The sequence below is a fragment of the Nicotiana attenuata genome, unplaced genomic scaffold, assembly GCF_001879085.1.
Source record: "Nicotiana attenuata strain UT unplaced genomic scaffold, NIATTr2, whole genome shotgun sequence".
Taxonomy (NCBI): domain Eukaryota; kingdom Viridiplantae; phylum Streptophyta; class Magnoliopsida; order Solanales; family Solanaceae; genus Nicotiana; species Nicotiana attenuata.
This window is the reverse complement of record NW_017670307.1, coordinates 633,854-651,528: the sequence shown is the minus strand read 5'-3', so window position 1 is coordinate 651,528 and position 17,675 is coordinate 633,854. Positions and strand designations below refer to the sequence as shown.

General features: G+C 41.2%; 1 long non-coding RNA gene across 5 annotated transcripts; it reads left to right on the top strand.

The window, feature by feature from the left end:
* Positions 1–11,620: 11,620 nt before the first annotated feature.
* On the top strand, positions 11,621–16,008 carry LOC109237580. Of its 5 annotated transcripts, none has more exons than XR_002069642.1 (5): positions 11,621–11,751; positions 11,925–12,007; positions 12,179–12,244; positions 13,754–14,308; positions 15,796–16,008. It is a non-coding gene; the product is annotated as an uncharacterized LOC109237580 (long non-coding RNA). The 5 variants fall into 5 exon arrangements; XR_002069641.1 differs by having other exon boundaries at positions 11,621–12,007; positions 13,754–13,858; positions 14,184–14,308; XR_002069643.1 differs by having other exon boundaries at positions 11,621–12,007; positions 14,184–14,308.
* Positions 16,009–17,675: the final 1,667 nt, after the last annotated feature.

Genomic DNA, 17,675 nt, shown 5'->3' with positions numbered 1-17,675 from the left:
GCAACGCCGAGAACGGTAGGGTAGATCATGACAAGGACAAGGGGAAAGGCATAGTTGAGGTATACAAGGGCAATGGCAAAAGGCCTTCCCATAACGGACGATGATCCAAGAGAAACGGCAAGGGGTCGGGAAACAGTAGCGAGTATGTACCTAAGGGAGGCTGTTACTTCTGTAAAGGATTACATCGGGCAAGTGAATTCTTACAGTTGGGAAAGCTTGCAGCAATAATCGGCTACTTTACTAGGGCACACAAGGGTGACACAGAAGGGACCGCCTGCATTGAAGGAATGCACTTGGAATCTAAGCCGAAAGAAGGGGATTCCAAAGCCTATCTTGGCGTCATGCAAATAGAGTATGGTGGCAGCAAGAAAAGTTGCACGGACATAGTTGAAGTGGATGGCGAGTTACAAAGTGATGGCACTCTATCAGACTTAGACGATGCACCAAGCAGAGGGGTCAAGTTTGCTAGCAAGGCTAGACTACGGAGAGCAGCCAAATAGGGAGTGGAAGCATGGACCCGATGCTTGAGAAGTTGCTAGACTTGGTCGAGTCATGGGGAGATTCAGGCCAAGAGTAAGGAGGGGCATCTGATGGGCGGAGGATCAAAGCCATCATTGCTAGCCCATCAAAGTACAAACGGGGCAAAAAGAAAGGTGATTAGTACCTTGTGACATGGAAAGGCGAACCGCTCTATAGGGCATCATGGCTAATGGACAAAGATCTCCGGCGACACCAAGGTAAGGTGCACGCATACGTGTCGATGCTTTGTGCCGAGGGCGGCACAAAATTGGATGGAGAAGAGTGTCATAGCCGGCCATATCATCATGTCACGTAGGTGCTTACATATGAAATATACTAGCACATGTAGGAAGGTTCTAGAGAAATATAGAGGTTTCCCTAGGAAGACCCTAGAACCCTATGAAATTGCTAGGAAAGTCCTTAGAAGATTCTAATTATGTAGAATATTCTAGATAAGGGACTTCTTGTAAATAATAAGGGACTTGTGTAGTAATTTTTATTTACTCAGTAGTCCCTAGGAGACTAGTATATAAAGGGGGCCATTCATATGTAATTCATCAAGCAAACCAATAAAATTTTCTCTAATACAAAAGCTTCCTTTGGCAATTCTCTTATATTCTAATATTTCCTTAGCGATCTTGAGTGTGGCAATCGGGCCTCGAGCTTGTCGATTCGGGGGCCTCGAGGTCGATTCTGGGGCTCGACTGTGAGCTATCGAAGGTAATCGAAGTATGACTAACAGTTATAATAAAATCAAAGGAGGCTCTTTATGGCCAATGATAAGCAATAAATGATAAACAATAATGAAGATAATAAATGGGAGCAATAATATCAAGAGAATATGTAAGAGAGCAGAGAAAATGTTGTCTTATATTTCTTGTGGAGCAGCTGAAGCAACAGATCCCCTACAAAATGGCAAGGAATCCCTTTATATAGGAGGGAAATCCCCACATAGTACAAAATACATTAATTACATAGATATGGGGATGGGACGGCTGAATGACGCCCTGATTTGGGTTCAGAGTAGCCTGCTAGACCGTGTCAGCCCTAGCCGCGTGCCTTGGGAACTCCCTATTTTCTCGATATAGCCGTTGGTCTACATGGCTCTGAGGTCGAGCATTGATAGCCCTCGAAGGTGAACCTCGACCCCAGTCTCGAGCCTTGGGAAGTATGCTCGCGGGGCATCATAATGACGGGGAAATTGGACCCCCCGATTTTACCGTGCACAGATAGTCTCTACGTTTTTTAGAGTGAAAGTGATAAGAAACGATCTTGAATTTTTGCCCCCTCTGATACTTTTGTAGTGATGGCAGTCATAAGGTGCCAAAAGACGATGCACACGCAGCTCCTGAAGGTCTTTGCATTGATAATGGCAGTTAACCGTCTCTTGGCCTCCTTCAAAACGCATGTGGGGTTTCTATAAATACCCTCCTTCTAGTTCTTTATAACTCACGATATTTCCATCCCCTAAAAAAGGTTCGTTCTACCTTTACTTCTGTTCTTTCATAGGAACGCAGCTCCCCTTTTCTCCGAAATTTCTAGGATGGCGAAAGCTCCTGCCTCTNTGTCTTTTTTCATGGCTTCAGGCCAAGGCGCTTTTTAGTTAGACTTTCACCCGGTATCAGGATGAGATGACCCGTCATGAGCGCGAGAAGGCTCACCTTACTGAATAGGTTACTTAGTCCCCGTTTTACTATTATCTGAATGTTTTGCCAGATCCCAGTGTTTTAACATCTTGGATCCGATTTGTGCAGTTTGAGAAGGAAAGCGCCCAGCTGAGGGAGGAGCTCCAGGCTAGAGACTGTGAAGTCTCCGAACTCAAACGACATGTGAAACAGATAGCTTTCGAGAGGGATGCCCTCCGGGAGAAGGTGACCTTAGTCGGGCGTCAGCTTAGCGACGTGAGGGAGGATAGTGACAAGTACAGAGGTCTCCAATATGAGCTGGTAGCTGCATTATCCGGGATCAAAACTGAAGTCGAGGCGCTTATATCTTTGCGTAGAGAGGATGCCATGGCGACGAGCGCTCAAACCGGGAGGGCGCCTGAGGGGGACGATTCGAAACCGATTCGAGCTGTGGAGCGTGCTCGATTTGGATCTCGGAGGCTGGCTTTTGGGGACGTACATGCGGGAGATATCATTCTGCCTGCCGAGCTCGGGAGGGTGGAGACCCTAGAGAGGAAAGATGTTGACTTGCTTGCTTTCGGAGGTGTGCCGGGCAGTGGCTCGGGAGGTGATAGAAATGAAGGCGGAGCCCCCGGAGGGCAAGAGGCCGTCGAGAAGGGGCCATTGAAGGACGCATAGTTGTTGGGGTGCAACCCTTGGTGAAGCCATCGAAGATGCAGGCTCGATGATAGATTAGGATTTTGTTTGCTTCTCTGTTTGTAAGGGTTTTTTCAATATTTGTAAACATCCCCTTTGTGGGCCATAAGAAGGCTTTTTGTTTCTACCCCTTCTTTCCCTTTTTTTTGGAAATACTACGTGATGTATTTTGACTTACGACCCGAGGTCCCAGCTCTCGGGTTAGACCCTCGGTCCTAGTTTTTCCATGCATCCGACCGGCACGACCTTTGATCTTAGCGCTGGTGACAGCGACTCGTACGTATTGGGTCGGTACGCCCTCTTAGCGTAAGTTGTCATTTGAGCTCTGGTGCTTTTCGCTCTTAGGCATTCTTAGTTAACTGTTCCGGGTTCAGTCTCCGAGTCAGATTTCGACTCGAGCTCATTTTGACCCTCAAACTTTTGGACTTGTGTGGGCTGGCGACAATGGCTCTACGACTTAGCCGATGCGGCCTTTTATGCGGGCTGGCGACAATGGCTCTTACGCCTTGCCCTTAGGCATATATAGTTGACTATTTTGGGTTCAGTCTCGGAGTCGGGTTTTAACTCGAGCTCATTCGACCCTCAAGTTTTCGTATTTTAAGCTGGCGAAAGTGGCTCTTACGCTTTGGGTCGGTGCGACCTTTTATGTGGGCTGGTGACAATGGCTCTTACGCCTTGGGTCGCCTTGGGTCGATGCGACCTTTTGTGTGGGCTGGCGACAATGGCTCTTATGCCTTGCCCTTAGGCATATGTAGTTGACTATTTTGGGTTCAGTCTCCGAGTTGGGTTTCGACTCGAGCTCATTCGACCCTCAAGTTTTCGTATTTTAAGCTGGCGACAGTGGCTCTTACGCTTTGGGTCGGTGCGATTGTTTATGTGGGCTGGCAACAATGGCTCTTACGCCTTGGGTCGATGCGACCTTTTGTGTAGGCTTTATTTTTCCCTCGATAAGGATTTTTTGAAAGTGTTTGCCTAACTCTTCGACAGTTTAATAAAAAACCTCGATTGTGAGTCATTATATGGAGATGATCGAGCACCTCGGGAGGTTTGGCTCGGAGGCTGAGTATCTCGAAGCCAGTGTTTAGGAGCTGACATGGTCGAAGCTCTTTTGCCTATGTCGAGGGTAGCCTATTTAACCGGTTCTTTTCGAAATAGATTCGAAGTAATTGAAGGCCTGTGATTTTGTAGCAACAGTCAGGCGTCCCCGAGTCGCGTTAGTTTGGCTGGTACAGCCTTATGACCATACTCATTTGTGCTTGGCCGGAGCCATTTTTGATCCCGAGTGAAGTAGTTTAGGCGTCTATATCGAGTGTATGCCTTTTAGGGGTCTTACAAGTTCGATATATAGCCAAAACTTTGAGATCGTGTTTATGCCTTTATCAAGCTCTTACAAAATTTCCATGCCTTTGAGGTCTTACAGTTTTTAGATACTTAGTACAAGTATGGTTCTTGCCTTGCTCGAGGTCTTACAGATATTGCCACTTCGTGCAAGTGTGGTTCATGCCTTGCTTGAGGTCTTACAGATGCTGTTGTTGCCTTTCGTAGGTCTTGCGAGACCGAGCCTGCCCGTCTTATGGCTTCGGGTTTTTAATGAATTTGGTGATTGGCGACAGGTCCCCGGTCATCGGGGGTTATCCTGGTCGGGACCGTTACTTGTAAGCTGGTATTGCCTCACCTTGAGCTTACAATTTGGCGACTCCGACCTGAGGTCATGAGATTTTTTTTTGGAGATTTTGGCGCCAGTCTCCAAGTGTCGGGACACTTTTGGCTTTGGAGACGCTTTATGATTTTTTGGTGCTCAATTGAGAGGCTTATGGAGTTTGGATGTTCGACCCGGGGTCGTTCGGGTGTCGAATTATTGACCGCCAGCCTTCCGAGTGTGTTCGGGACCTTTTGACCAGAGGGAGTCCCTTTTGCTAGAACGGTCGAGTTTCCTGAAAGCGTGAAATGCTTTAAATGAAAAGTATTCTCGATTACTGTGTTACAAGTAATACATGTTTTTGTTGTCTACAGGTCGGTTTGCTCTATATGGGCATGGTTCGTCTCGATCGTTTGGCCGGACATTACTGTTCCTATCGATGTCCCATTTGAGAATGTAGGTGAATCGTTGGCTTTCCTGGTAGGTGACCTTCCGGTGGGTGTGCCCCCATATTCGAGGTGGATTTGCAAAAGAATCTTGAATTACTTGTGAATTCCTTAGGATAGGAATCATGTCGTTGCCTCTGTTAAAATCTGCTAGGTAAAACCGTTCTGGGATAAAAATCCGGTCGGAAGGAAGAGATGCACGGCATGCCGAGGGTGCGCTTTTTGGATTTTTCAATCGGATGCCCTTAGCAAACTAATATCGTTTTTACCATTGATATCTGTTCCAGTTGGCTTGAATGTGTTCGCCCTCCAGGTGTACCGAGCTTAAAAACCTTTAACCAACTACTCGGAGGACATTGTACGGTCCTGTCCCAATTTTGACCTAGCTTTCCTTCATTAGGTTTCAGATGTTAAGGTGACTTTCCTTAGGACTCAAGTCCCTAACTCGCGAATGTCGGAGAGGTGGTTTTCCTGTTTGTAATACGCTTGTCGAGTCCTTTTGCTTCTGGCGGCCATTCGGACCAGCGAGGCTTCCTATTTTCATCTAGCAGTTCGAGGCCGTTGCCATGGCCTCGTTGTTCGAACCTTCGCGGGTGTTGTTGTGGAAATCTGCGCTCGGCTTCCCGACCTCCACCGCGTTCACAAGCCTCGGCGTCGTATACTTAGGGAGAAAGGCTTTCCCCTTGCTTGATTTGAAGTTGTTCTGTTGCCCATAGACTTCGGGCAACATTGTCTCTTCACTTTCCCCTTGGCGCTCTCAACTTCTTCTTTTTAAATTTCGGGATGATGGTATTTATTTGGGACTCGGCCTGGCCGTTTGTCACACGGGCGTGGTAAGGCGTCGACAGGATTTCTTGATTTTGTGATCCATCAAGGAACTGTGTTACTTGCTTTCGATGAACTGCTTCCCAGTTATCGCACAATTTAGTCTCGAGGGAATCCGGATATCAGCAGCAATATTGGTCCCAGATGAGGAGGTTAATTGATTTTCTTTTTTCTCTTACTTTCTCGGAAGGCCTGCGGCTTCCACCCATTTCGAGAAATAGTCAGTCATGAAAGATAAAATGGAATTTAGCTTACTGGGGCCGTCGTAGTAGGGCCGGATGATGGTCCATTCCCCCATTTTATGAATGGAGATGAAGAAACGAATGTATTTTTCAGCCGGGTCGGTGAATCATGGGGGCAAATTCTGGCATTATATCGCATGTTTCGGAACGAATTCCTTGGTGTCGTTTCCTCGTTGTTTGTTGATCCCAGTAGTAGCCTGCCCTCATCAGCTTTCGACTAAGGACATCGGACGCCGGAAATGGTTTCCGCAAGTACCTCGTGAATATCTCGAGTACTATAGTCTAGTATTCCCCTGCCCCAGACATTACTTGGCTAGGGGCACCATCGAAAGTTCTCCTGTATTAGAGTCTTGCTTTTCATCGAGCGAGAACCGGGCTGCTTTTGATTCGCAGGCCCTTGATTTTTGGATCCGTGGCATATTGTTTGTCTTTCAAATAATACAATATTATTTATTTCTCCAGGTCCCACTGTTACGGCTGTGGAGTTAATCCTCGCATATGAACCTTCCTCGACCACTGATTTAGATAGCTGAATAACAGCCTCGGGAGTTAGTCATCTTTTCACAGATGAATCCTAGTTTGGAAGGGCACTCGGCCTCGCTATTCTGCTTCGAGGCACGATGGACTAAGGTCCATTCTTTGAAACAACGTAATGTGACTTGGATTTTATCCAAACACCTCTGACATCCTGTCCCCGGATTCATAGCTCCCATTCACTTGCCGTTTAACTACCAGAGTGAATCGCATTTGCCCTCGATAGGTCTCGGCTCCCAAGGCTTTTGGCCAGTTCTAGACCTGCAATCATAAGCCTCGTACTCGGGCTTCATTGTTAGTCAATTTGCGTTTTTAATAGATTGCCTGATATACGCCGTCCCGTAGGTGCCTTACAGGACTCTATACCGAGTCCGGATCTCTTCACGTGTTTTTGTGGCGCTCGGCGTCGGTTGAACATGGTCCATACCCCGGAAGATGTGCAACAGACCTGATTTTTTAGTAAAAGTTTCCTTTTCTACCTCGGGCACGAGAGGGGGAAAAAATCAGCACGAAGTCCGACAGAATTTGGGACTATGATGGCCGTTCGGCTGGTTGATCTCGATATCATTACACCCCAAGATTCGATGGCCCATTTGTGCCAATCGGGCCCGATAGCTTCGGTTTAGTGAGCAATATTGCTCCGGAGAGGATATGTTGTAGAGAACGCAATACGGTGGCATTGAAAATAGGGGCTTCAAATTTTTTTGCGAGGACGCTAATAAGCAGAGCCAATTTTTCAAGGTTGCGGATACCTAAGTTTCGCTTCCCCTAGTGTCCGGCTGTACATAATAAACAGGAAAATTGCGTACCTTGTCTTCATCGAACCAGCACGCCGCTTACCGCTATTTCTGATACGGCCAAGTATAGATATAGCATTTCATTCTCCTTTGGCGTATGGAGCAGAGGCGGGCTAGTCAGATATCGTTTCAACTCCTCTAAGGCGTGTTGGCATTCTGGAGTCCATTCAAAGTTGTTTTTCCTTTTGAGTAAAGAGAAGAAATGATGGCTCCTGTCAGATGACCTTGATATGAATCTGCCCAGAGCCGCTATTCGCCCTGTCAGTCGTTGCACGACCTTTATATTATTTACCACCGTGATTTCCTCGATGGGCTTGATTTTATCGGGGTTAATCTCGATCCTCATTTGATACCATGAAGCCTAGGAATTTGCCCGAACCCACTCCGAAGGCACATTTCTCGGGGTTGAGCTTCATGCTGTAACTTTTGAGGACGTCGAATGTTTCCTGCAAATGAGTCAAATGGTCCTCTGCGCACAGGGACTTAACTAGCATATCATCAATATAAACTTCCATGGATTTTCCTACTTGATGCTCGAAGATTTTATTAACTAGACGCTGGTACGTAGCCCCTGCATTTTTTTAGTCCGAAGGGCATCACGTTATAACAGTAGGTACCATATTTCGTGACGAACGAAGTTTTTCTCCCTATCCTCGGGGTTCATCTGAATTTGACTATACCCCTAGTAGGCATCGAAAAAGGTGAGGGTCTCGTGGCCGGCCGTAGCATCGATCAGACGATTGATGTTAGGCAATGGGAACAAATCCTTTGGACACGCCTTATTTAAGTCTTTATAATCTACGCACATTCTTAGCTTGTTTCCCCTTTTGGGTACCACTACTACGTTGGCTAGCCATTCGGGGTATTTTACCTCTCTAATGGACCCTATTTTAAGAAGTTTCGTTACCTCCTCCTTGATGAATGCGTGTTTTACCTCGGACTGTGGTCTCCTTTTCTGCTTCATCGGTTTAAACCTGGGGTCGACACTCAGTCTGTGGGAGGTTATTTCCGGCGGAATTCCTATCATATCTAAGTGGGACCAAGCGAAACAATAGATATTGTTAATAAGAAATTGAATGTATTCTTTCCTGAGTTCGGGGGTCAATCCCGTTCCCAGGTATACCTTACGATCTGGAGGTGTTCGATCAAAACAGTCTACTCCAGATCTTCGATTGTAGATTTCGTTGCATCCGACTCTTCGGGGGCAACGAAAGTTCGAGGAGCGAAGAAATCTTTTTCGTCGTCCTCGGGGGTCTGTATGCTCCTAGACTCATCCGAGGTTGGGTGCGCGAGGGTCGACACCTCGTGGTAAACCGCGAACATTTCTTTCGCCGCCTGTTGTTCTCCATATATGGTTGTTATGCCATCCTTTGTGGGAAATTTTATCATCTGGTGCAGAGTTGACGGTACTGCCCTTATGCTCTGTATCCATGGCCTGCCGAACAATGCATTGTACCTCATGTCGCCACCGATGACTTGGAACTCGGTGTTTTGAACTGTGCCGGACGTGTCGACCGGGAGGGTGATTTCTCCTTTTGTTACCTCACCGGTCATGTGGAAGCCGTGGAGGACCAGGGAGGTGGGTATGATCCGATCGAGCATCCCAAGCTATTCTACTACCTCTGACCTGATTATGTTTGCCGAGCTGCCTGGATCCACGAGCACACATTTAACTCGAATGTTGCTTAAAAGAAATGAGATTACCAGCGCGTCGTTGTGTGGTTCTGCCAAGGTCTCGAGATCCTCTTCGCTGAATGCGAGGGTGTCTTCGGCCACGCGGTCTCCGGTCGGCCCTTCTTCTGCGGTGGATATTTTTGTCCGCTTGATCATGGGCCCTTGGGGAATGACGGTCCCTCCAGTAATGATATGAACGATATGCCGAGGAATCTCTTTTTTCGCCCAGGTTGGATTTTGCCGAGTTTCCCACGGAACTTTTCGGCGCACTTTCTGGTGAATCCGAGGAGCGGCGTCAATGCATTGGGCGTCGCGCGAGGTCGTATCCTTAGAGGTCGGCTCCGATGCATTTCATAGAGTCCTGTGGTGGTATACCGGCACCCAGAACAGCCATACCATTCCCTCCGTGGTTCTCGAGATTGTCGTTTTTGACTCTATTTACTAAGCTAGGCATTTCAACCTGAAATTGAAGATCTTGGACAAGAAAAGGTGTAAAAGATAACTTGCGTTGTGTAATGGGACCAGCAAGAAAATAATCACTATTATTTTTAGCCCCACGGTGGGCGCCAAACTGCTTACTGTGAAAATGGTAACAATAATTAAATTTGATTATGGGACTCTAAAAATACGTGATCTATTTTTATGCCGGTTGTTAAGTAGTTGATGCTGTGTATGTGAGACTTAGAAACGAAATAAGAGCAAAGGATAAGGTGATGGTCAAACCGATAGGTTAGCAATCGGGCCTCGAGCTTGTCGATTCGGGTGCCTCGAGGTCGATTCCGGGGCTCGACTGTGAGCTATCGAAGGTAATCGAAGTATGACTAACAGTTATAATAAAATCAAAGAAGGCTCTTTATGGCCAATGATAAGCAATAAATGATGAACAATAATGAAGATAATAAATAGGAGCAATAATATCAAGAGAATATGTAAGAGAGTAGAGAGAATGTTGTCTTATATTTCTTGTGGAGCAGCTGAAGCAACAAATCCCCTACAAAATGGCAAGGACTCCCTTTATATAGGAGGGAACCCCACATAGTACAAAATACATTAATTATATAGATATGGGGATGAGACGACTGAATGACGCCCTGATTTGGGTTCAGAGTAGCCCGCTAGACCATGTCAGCCCTAGCGTGCCTTGTGAACTCCCCATTTTCCCGATATAGCCGTTGGTCTGCATGGCTCCGAGGTCGAGCATTGACAGCCCTCGAAGGTGAACCTCGACCCAGTCTCGAGCCTTGGGAAGTATGTCGCGGGGCATCATAATGACGGGGAAATTGGATCCCCGGATTTTACCGTGCACACAATTAATCCTTGCTCGCGAATCACATAGTTTTTCATGCATATTTTCGTGATATAGCCATTCCTTCATGTGGGGGATTGTTGGGGTTTTAAGTATATTAATGCTTAAAAGAGGGGTGAATGGGAAATGGAGGGAAAATGAAATATTTGAGTTTCATTTGAGATTCCCTCCTTGATGAAGGGACATTGTCCCATATTGGAAGAGAAAGAGATTTTTAATAGGTATATAAGCAATTGCTCTTCTTCTAGCTCTTAAAGAGTTGAGAAGAAGGCAAGCCTCGCGCCGTCGCTCGCTCGGCTCGGCTTCGGCTTCGGATCCGGTCAAATGATTGATTAATTAATTTTTTGGACCAAATTTGTTTGTTAATAGTAAATATTAACAGAAATGTTATTAAATATCCGTTTTAATAACAAAATATTAATATTAAATCCAAGAATATTAATATTAAAATCCAACCGTTTCCATTTTTCCGTTTTCTTTTTTGTAACAGAAAATTAACTACCCTTTTTCAATTTTCTCTCTTTATTGTTGAGTAAATAGTCATTTATGTTATGACATTTATGCTATGGCCGTTTTGCATAAACAGCTATTTTGAAGAGTTGCACCTCTTCAGATTTCAACCCAACATTCGTTATAAATACAAGTCCATTCTCTCAGATTTTCCATACGATTTTCTGAGTTTCTCCTCCTTCTTCTGCATTGTTTTAACTTCAAAGAAAACAACGGTAAGTGTGATTTGCTACCGAACTTTGTGTTCGCTGAAACATTGGGGGTTTGAAGTATCACTACACCAGTGTGTAATTCGTTCTATCCTGGGAGGAAATAATCCATAACCTTGGGTACTAGGAGTGGATTAAATTCCTTAAGGAAACACTGTGAATTCAGTGGGCTCGGATTAACTTTTGTTTCGTTTATATTTCTGTTTATGTTATTTTATTTTCTCCAGAATTATTTTACAAATACATTATACTAACAACACATGGCTTATAAAAGTCGAATAACTCAAATAATAAACCTAGTATTGTATATCTTATAATTAAAAACACCGTCAGTGTCTATATTATATGAATTTTTCGTTTTCAAAATACGGTAACTGAAGCCTTATATCTTTAGTTGTTATTATATTTTATGTCTTAGTTATCTGTCTCTAAAAATTATCAGACATATGTTACTTCTACTTGAAAGATATTTTCTACTTCTACTATATAATAAATGAAAGTTCTGGTCGTCCAAGGATAAAATCGTCCTTTGGATACCAACATGGAGCTGTTCTTGGACACGTATTTTCTAACTCCTCTTCGTATCCATCCAGTAATCCTTTTTTTCCCACACTCTCTCTTTCCATCTCTTACATCGTATGCTTCCAGCTTCTGATTTTTTGTTTCTGAAATTGTAAATTTTAGTTTGAGTTTTGCTCTAGCGCTCCTGTATATATTTATGACTAACAGGTGAGCGTTCCCGATTTGGGGATTTTTCCTCTTCCTCTTCGAATTCCATAGGCTATATTTGCCGCATCTGCGAACTGTAAACAGAATTTCTGATGTTTATTCTAGAGTTACTGGTGCTTTTAGATCTTTCCTTAACTGGTTCCACTTATGAATGTTTTGATTTGTATATCTAGTGCCAAATTTCTTGGTTTTATCTAGATGACTTTAAAGGACGTTCTTTGAGAGGTCTTTGGAGATCTAAGCGGTCTACAATGAGGTATTGTTCTAGACATTTTGCCCTTTTCTCCTTCATCCTCCATCACCGCTGGCCCCACTAGAAAAAATAAATTTATTGAAGGCAATTATAGAATTTCCGAGCCTTTGGCTCTTTTTTAACGTGATTTTACATATGCTTTTGTTCATTAACTATTTTGTGTCAATTTGGTAGCGATCAATGGAACTAAAAGGAACTCAATGGGAATAGAAAAAGGATATGTGAACAAAACTCTTAAAGGTCAGTAATACATTTATATTATATCAAATTATTTTGGTTTCTTTTATCTTACTTATCTTCTGCATTGTTGGTTAGATTAGCTCCAAATGTACGAGATACGAGAGCGTGCTTCAGTCATAATGGGTTGCCCATTAACCTAACACATGTGGAATTTATCAATCATCTTTTACTGTAATGACAAATTGTTGGTTATGTTGTCAAAGGCTTATTTAAGGCACGTTTAAGCCTTGAAGCTCAAAAAAACCCGAGGAAGGCGCTTCACGTCGCTTAAGCTGCTATTTAATGTAGGCAAGGGCCAAGGCACCAAGGCGTGCGCGGCCATAACCCATGAGTTCTATCTTGAATCTATGGGTACTAAACAAGCAACGAAGTGCTTTACTCGTGCTCACCTTGTAATAACGGAAAGTATAGGTTCAAGTTTCAAGCTAAATGGTAGTTCACATATGCTTCTGAAGCTTGAAATTAACGTGTTAAGAAGTGCCTCTTCTAAATTTACTGGTACTGCTGAGGAACTAAGCTGCACATTTTTTCATTGATGGAACAATTCGCTCTATGGTGTGTGAAATTATAGGGATGTCATAGCGCAGCATGTTGTCAAAAAACTTTAATCAACTTGCAAAATTTTATCGAGCCAAAAGATCATTAAGGAAAGTATATCTTTGTTTGTCTTCATTGAGAATGAGGTCATGTAGACAATTTTGTTAGGCTTCAGATGATTATTCTGAAGATAACTGAGGTTATGTTGTTTCTTGGGTTCGTGAAGCTGTCATTGATGGCCTGAGAAGTGCTAAAATATTCTATGCAAGAGAAAACTCAAGGGCTTTTCAAGGAAGCTGGAACATATGAAACTTGCATCTGTTTTAGAGTTTTCACTATGAAAGAAAGCACAATAGAAACGAAGGTGTTAATCACGCTGCAATCAGCTAGGCATTTCATTAGCTAGAGTTAAATGAATTTTTGTGTAGAGGCAGGATTTTTTTTACCAGCGATTTGTGTTTTCGATATCTTTCTTCGTATTCCCTAAGAGTCCTTCTCTACATCGATGATCGATCATAGCTTACAATCGTTTGGTGTAACCTATAGTTGCAGAATGAACATTTGAGTTTGAGAAGTTGTCAGGTTGTCAATTTATGGTTTCAGTGAATAAGCTCTGTGTAATCTAGATATTAAACTGCATAGTTTAGCTTTAGCATCTATGCATTATCTCTTATCTTGATTACTCTAAGTCTAAGGGAACTTTATAAAGATTGCTTGTCATCTTAAATCTGTTCATTGGGTGATATCTGTACTGTCAGATCATTGTGTGGAGTTCATTTTAAAGCTACTAATTTATCCAGCTTGCTTACATAAAAGTCTTGCCTTATTTATGTGGTACACATATTTGAGTTACAGCTATTTTATATTTCTAGGAAGCAATACTAAATTTTCACAATCTTACCAAAAGAGAATAAGCAATTGCTAGCCTTATAATTTAGCTATGAAGGGCTGAGAATTTTTTTTTTTTTGCAGCTAAATCCCAGCAATAGAGGAAAAGAATTGACTTGAATGTGACTTAGAAGAGCTTCTGACATGAATTGGATAAGATTTTTCGTTCTTTTCTCCCTGCCCAAGTGTGTATGAATCTAGCATTCCTCCAGATAGTGAAATCCTTAAAAATCTAAATCATCATCATTAGTGTGCTCAAGGACATTACAGAAGCTCCATCAAAATCTCTCTCTTCATCTTACGGATGACATTTATCTCCAAAATTCAGAAATTAATTGCATTTGGTTTAGTTACTACTCGCATCCATTAATGTTTCGTGTTCATACATACTTGAAAATGATGTCTCTACAGTTAAAAATGATATATTGTCTGCATATTATTGCTTACAACCTATGTTTTAGCTGAAAATATGCGATTATGATGCAAATTTTGATGTGTTAATATGTATCATTAGGATATGCATTTAGGAAGGGAAGATCAGCAAGTGGAAAAGAAATACGTTTCCACTAAGGGCAGGATGGTGTAACCTATTTCGCCGAATCTTGTTTGAGTAGAAACTCTACTAAAGCATTTTTCAAGGTTAGTTTGTTTTTTCTTGAAATCCTTAGAAAATTTGAAGACTTGTTTACTACTGGCTTTCCGTGTGTCTTATGAAATGGTGTCGATACATGAAACCTAAAATGTGAGAGCTTAAAAGACGATAATGGGTTATCGGTTGGTTGTGGTAAAACATGGATGCCGACATTTCATGCACTCTCCAACAAACATTGTGTTTCATTAGATTCACTTATTCAAAGAATTAAAAAGGAAGTGCTAGAGCTGTTCTATTTAATCTGCACATTTTATATGACTCCCTTGAAAAATGTTGAAGGAAATTGATAGTTTAACTTTCCAGTATTTTGATTTAGATGGTGAAGAATGAGGTGATCTGGTAATAAGATTAAAGGATTTCTGCCAGAGCTTATGCTAGATTGACCTTTGCCCGGTGCAACTTTGTTGTTCATGCCTTAGGAAAGTACCATGATATTATTGATTGATTAACTTCAGTAATGATAAAAGTTGGCGCAAAGGAATATATTCTTGATGATACTTTATGTTGGTTGGTATTTCTACGCCTTAATAGAACGATTACTTGATTGATACATATTACATGACACATGAAAATATTAGTTGAGACTACTTAAACAACTTATGTGTTGATAGAACCCTTGGTTGGCAGTGGCTTCATATAAAAGAACAAGAACCTATTATCTAAATATTAGGAAAGAACTTTGTGTAGGCTTTTTCTAATAAAGAAAGTCTTATAGAACTTTAGGTGGGTTTGCCTGAATGAAATTCTAGCATAGGATTTTAACTTCATGGCAAATATCAGTTGGGGAAAGAGGAGCCTAAAAAGTATCTACTAAAGCAAAATCCAGCAGACACTCATTCTAGAGCATAACTTTTTCCGTACTATTAACCTCAATCAATTTTAGTTTCCAGCAAAAATTCTGACGTTGCTCTTTTTTCTCTTGGTTTTTTGTATTTTATTTTCGTGTATTCTGCACTAATTTTCAATTTTTGTTCCATATTTTTTGCATAATTTTGTACTTATTTTTCCACTGTATGCACCATCTTTTTCTGCATATTGAAGATTTTCCTATATTCTGCACACTTTTCAGTTTTTGCATTATCTTTCTGCATTCTACACATTTTCATTCATGCCTTCTGCACTTAACTGTTTCGGCACTTCTTTTGGGTGGATTTTTCTGGAATTTCTGCATCTGGATTACAGTTCATTCAAAATTGAATCACAAGAATCTATCTTCTTAAAGTAAATGGATTCTAATAATTGATGTGTATTCAACATTTGGCAAATCGAAAACTAAAAGTATGCTCATGTCTCTCCCTACGTCGTTAACAATCAGGTTTTGTAGTATACTTTTTCTTCATTTGAAAGTTGAAACATAATGAGTTGGTCCTCATACTGGTTTAACATCTGTTTCCTCTTCTTCTTCTAAGGGAATCTGAAATTTAGGAATTGTACGCGTAAGCAGGTTCTGATACTTTGTTGAATCTTGCTGCAGTACTACTGCGAAAAGAAAAATTACAGCAACAAAGATTTATGGGGTGATCGACTTTTACAAGAAATGCATGCTATTTTGTCTTTCTCATGGAAGTAGGCAGAAGAATGTACTGTTGCAATGTATATTTTATATCTTGTACAACTTTGGTCCTCAAATAAATGTACATAGCATGCAGCATTATTATGTTAGTATCTAATTACCTTGATAGTGTTCTTTCCTTTTTCCTATCTTGCTAAACAATTGAAACAAGTTTTCAGTGTCAAACGTTTTTGGTACAAGAATATTGCGGATCCGTGGTATAGCAGTGTATAACTTACGCCCGTGCGTGCACGGGCACCGGCTATCTAGTTTCATTTATATATGAAAGGGTAACGTTTTAAATTATAATATTGATAAAGTTTATTATTCACTCCATCTCAATTTATATGGTGATGTTTGACTAGGTACATTGTGCACGGGCACCGGCTATCTAGTTTCATTTATATATGAAAGGGTAACGTTTTAAATTATAATATTGATAAAGTTTATTATTCACTCCATCTCAATTTATATGGTGATGTTTGACTAGGTACAAAGGTTAAGAAAGAAAGGAAGACTTTAAAACTTGTGGTCTAAAATAATTCATAAATATTAATGTGACTGTAAATTATTTTATTATGGGTAAAGTAGAAATTTTACAGTTAAAGTATTTATAAATAAGGAAATTTGACATTCTTCTTGGGATAGACTAAAAAGAAAAGTATGACATTTAAATTGGGACTAATAGAGTAATTTTTTACTTTACGGAGGGAAAATGTGTAATTTGATAATGTTTTTTTTTTTTTTTTTAAAATTATGATTTTTAATTGTTAGAAGGTTAAGACATTCCAATTGATTTGTTTGTCGGGAATTTTTGCATTATTTATGCTTGTACAAGTGTACTAGACATATTGTTTTCTATTAGCTGTTTTTCTATGGCTTTAATTTTTTTTTTTTTTTTGAAATTTGATGTATTTTTCATATTCTACTTTATTAATTTATTAATTAAATTTTTTTAAAAATTAATGTGCTTACGTCCCATCTTGAAGCTTATGTATGTTGCCTCTATTAAGCAATACGTTCTCTCCGCCTTAAAAGACACTGTTTTAAAAGTTTTTTTAATGGTAATTAATCATGGAACACACTTATGATTTCATTTAAGATTGTTAATATGGAATCTGGATTCACAAAACTAGACTCGGTTTACATGACATGATATGAAAAATGAAGGCAGAATACATCGACAACTCCTTAAAGTTGTCTCACTTTTTACTTTGACACTCCATTTTAAGTCCGTTCCATTTAAATATTCCAACCACACCTCGAATGTGTCATTTAAACACCAAATTTATAGGCAGCCAATCACCAAAGGTACGTGAAATTCACACACTAGACTGACGAATAAGACAAGGACACATGAATTTAACTTAAATAAATATAAAAAAATTAGAAATAATTAATTAAACATAAAAATGAGAAGTCCACCCACCCATCGTCATCTTCCCCAATGACCATTCCTTGCCTGCAAAATTAATTTTCAGCCATTCTTTTCCAACTCTTCTCCAAAAAATTGGTCCTTTCTTTCTTCGTTTTCTCCTTTTTCTTCACATTGGAGCTTTGGCCGAATTTTTTTTCTGAAAGATCCAAATCTGATTTTCTCCTTCTTTAGATTCACAAAAATTTACTGGGAAAACAAAGCCTCGCCCTTTTATGAGATGTAAATCTGATTTTTCTTTAGATTCAAGTCACAAAGTTTAATTTCGTTAATGTTGAGAAAAACGAAACTTTGCCGGAAAAAAATAAAATTTCGCCGGAAATGTTATTATTCAAAATTTTCTTCTTCTTAATGTTAATTTTGTCAC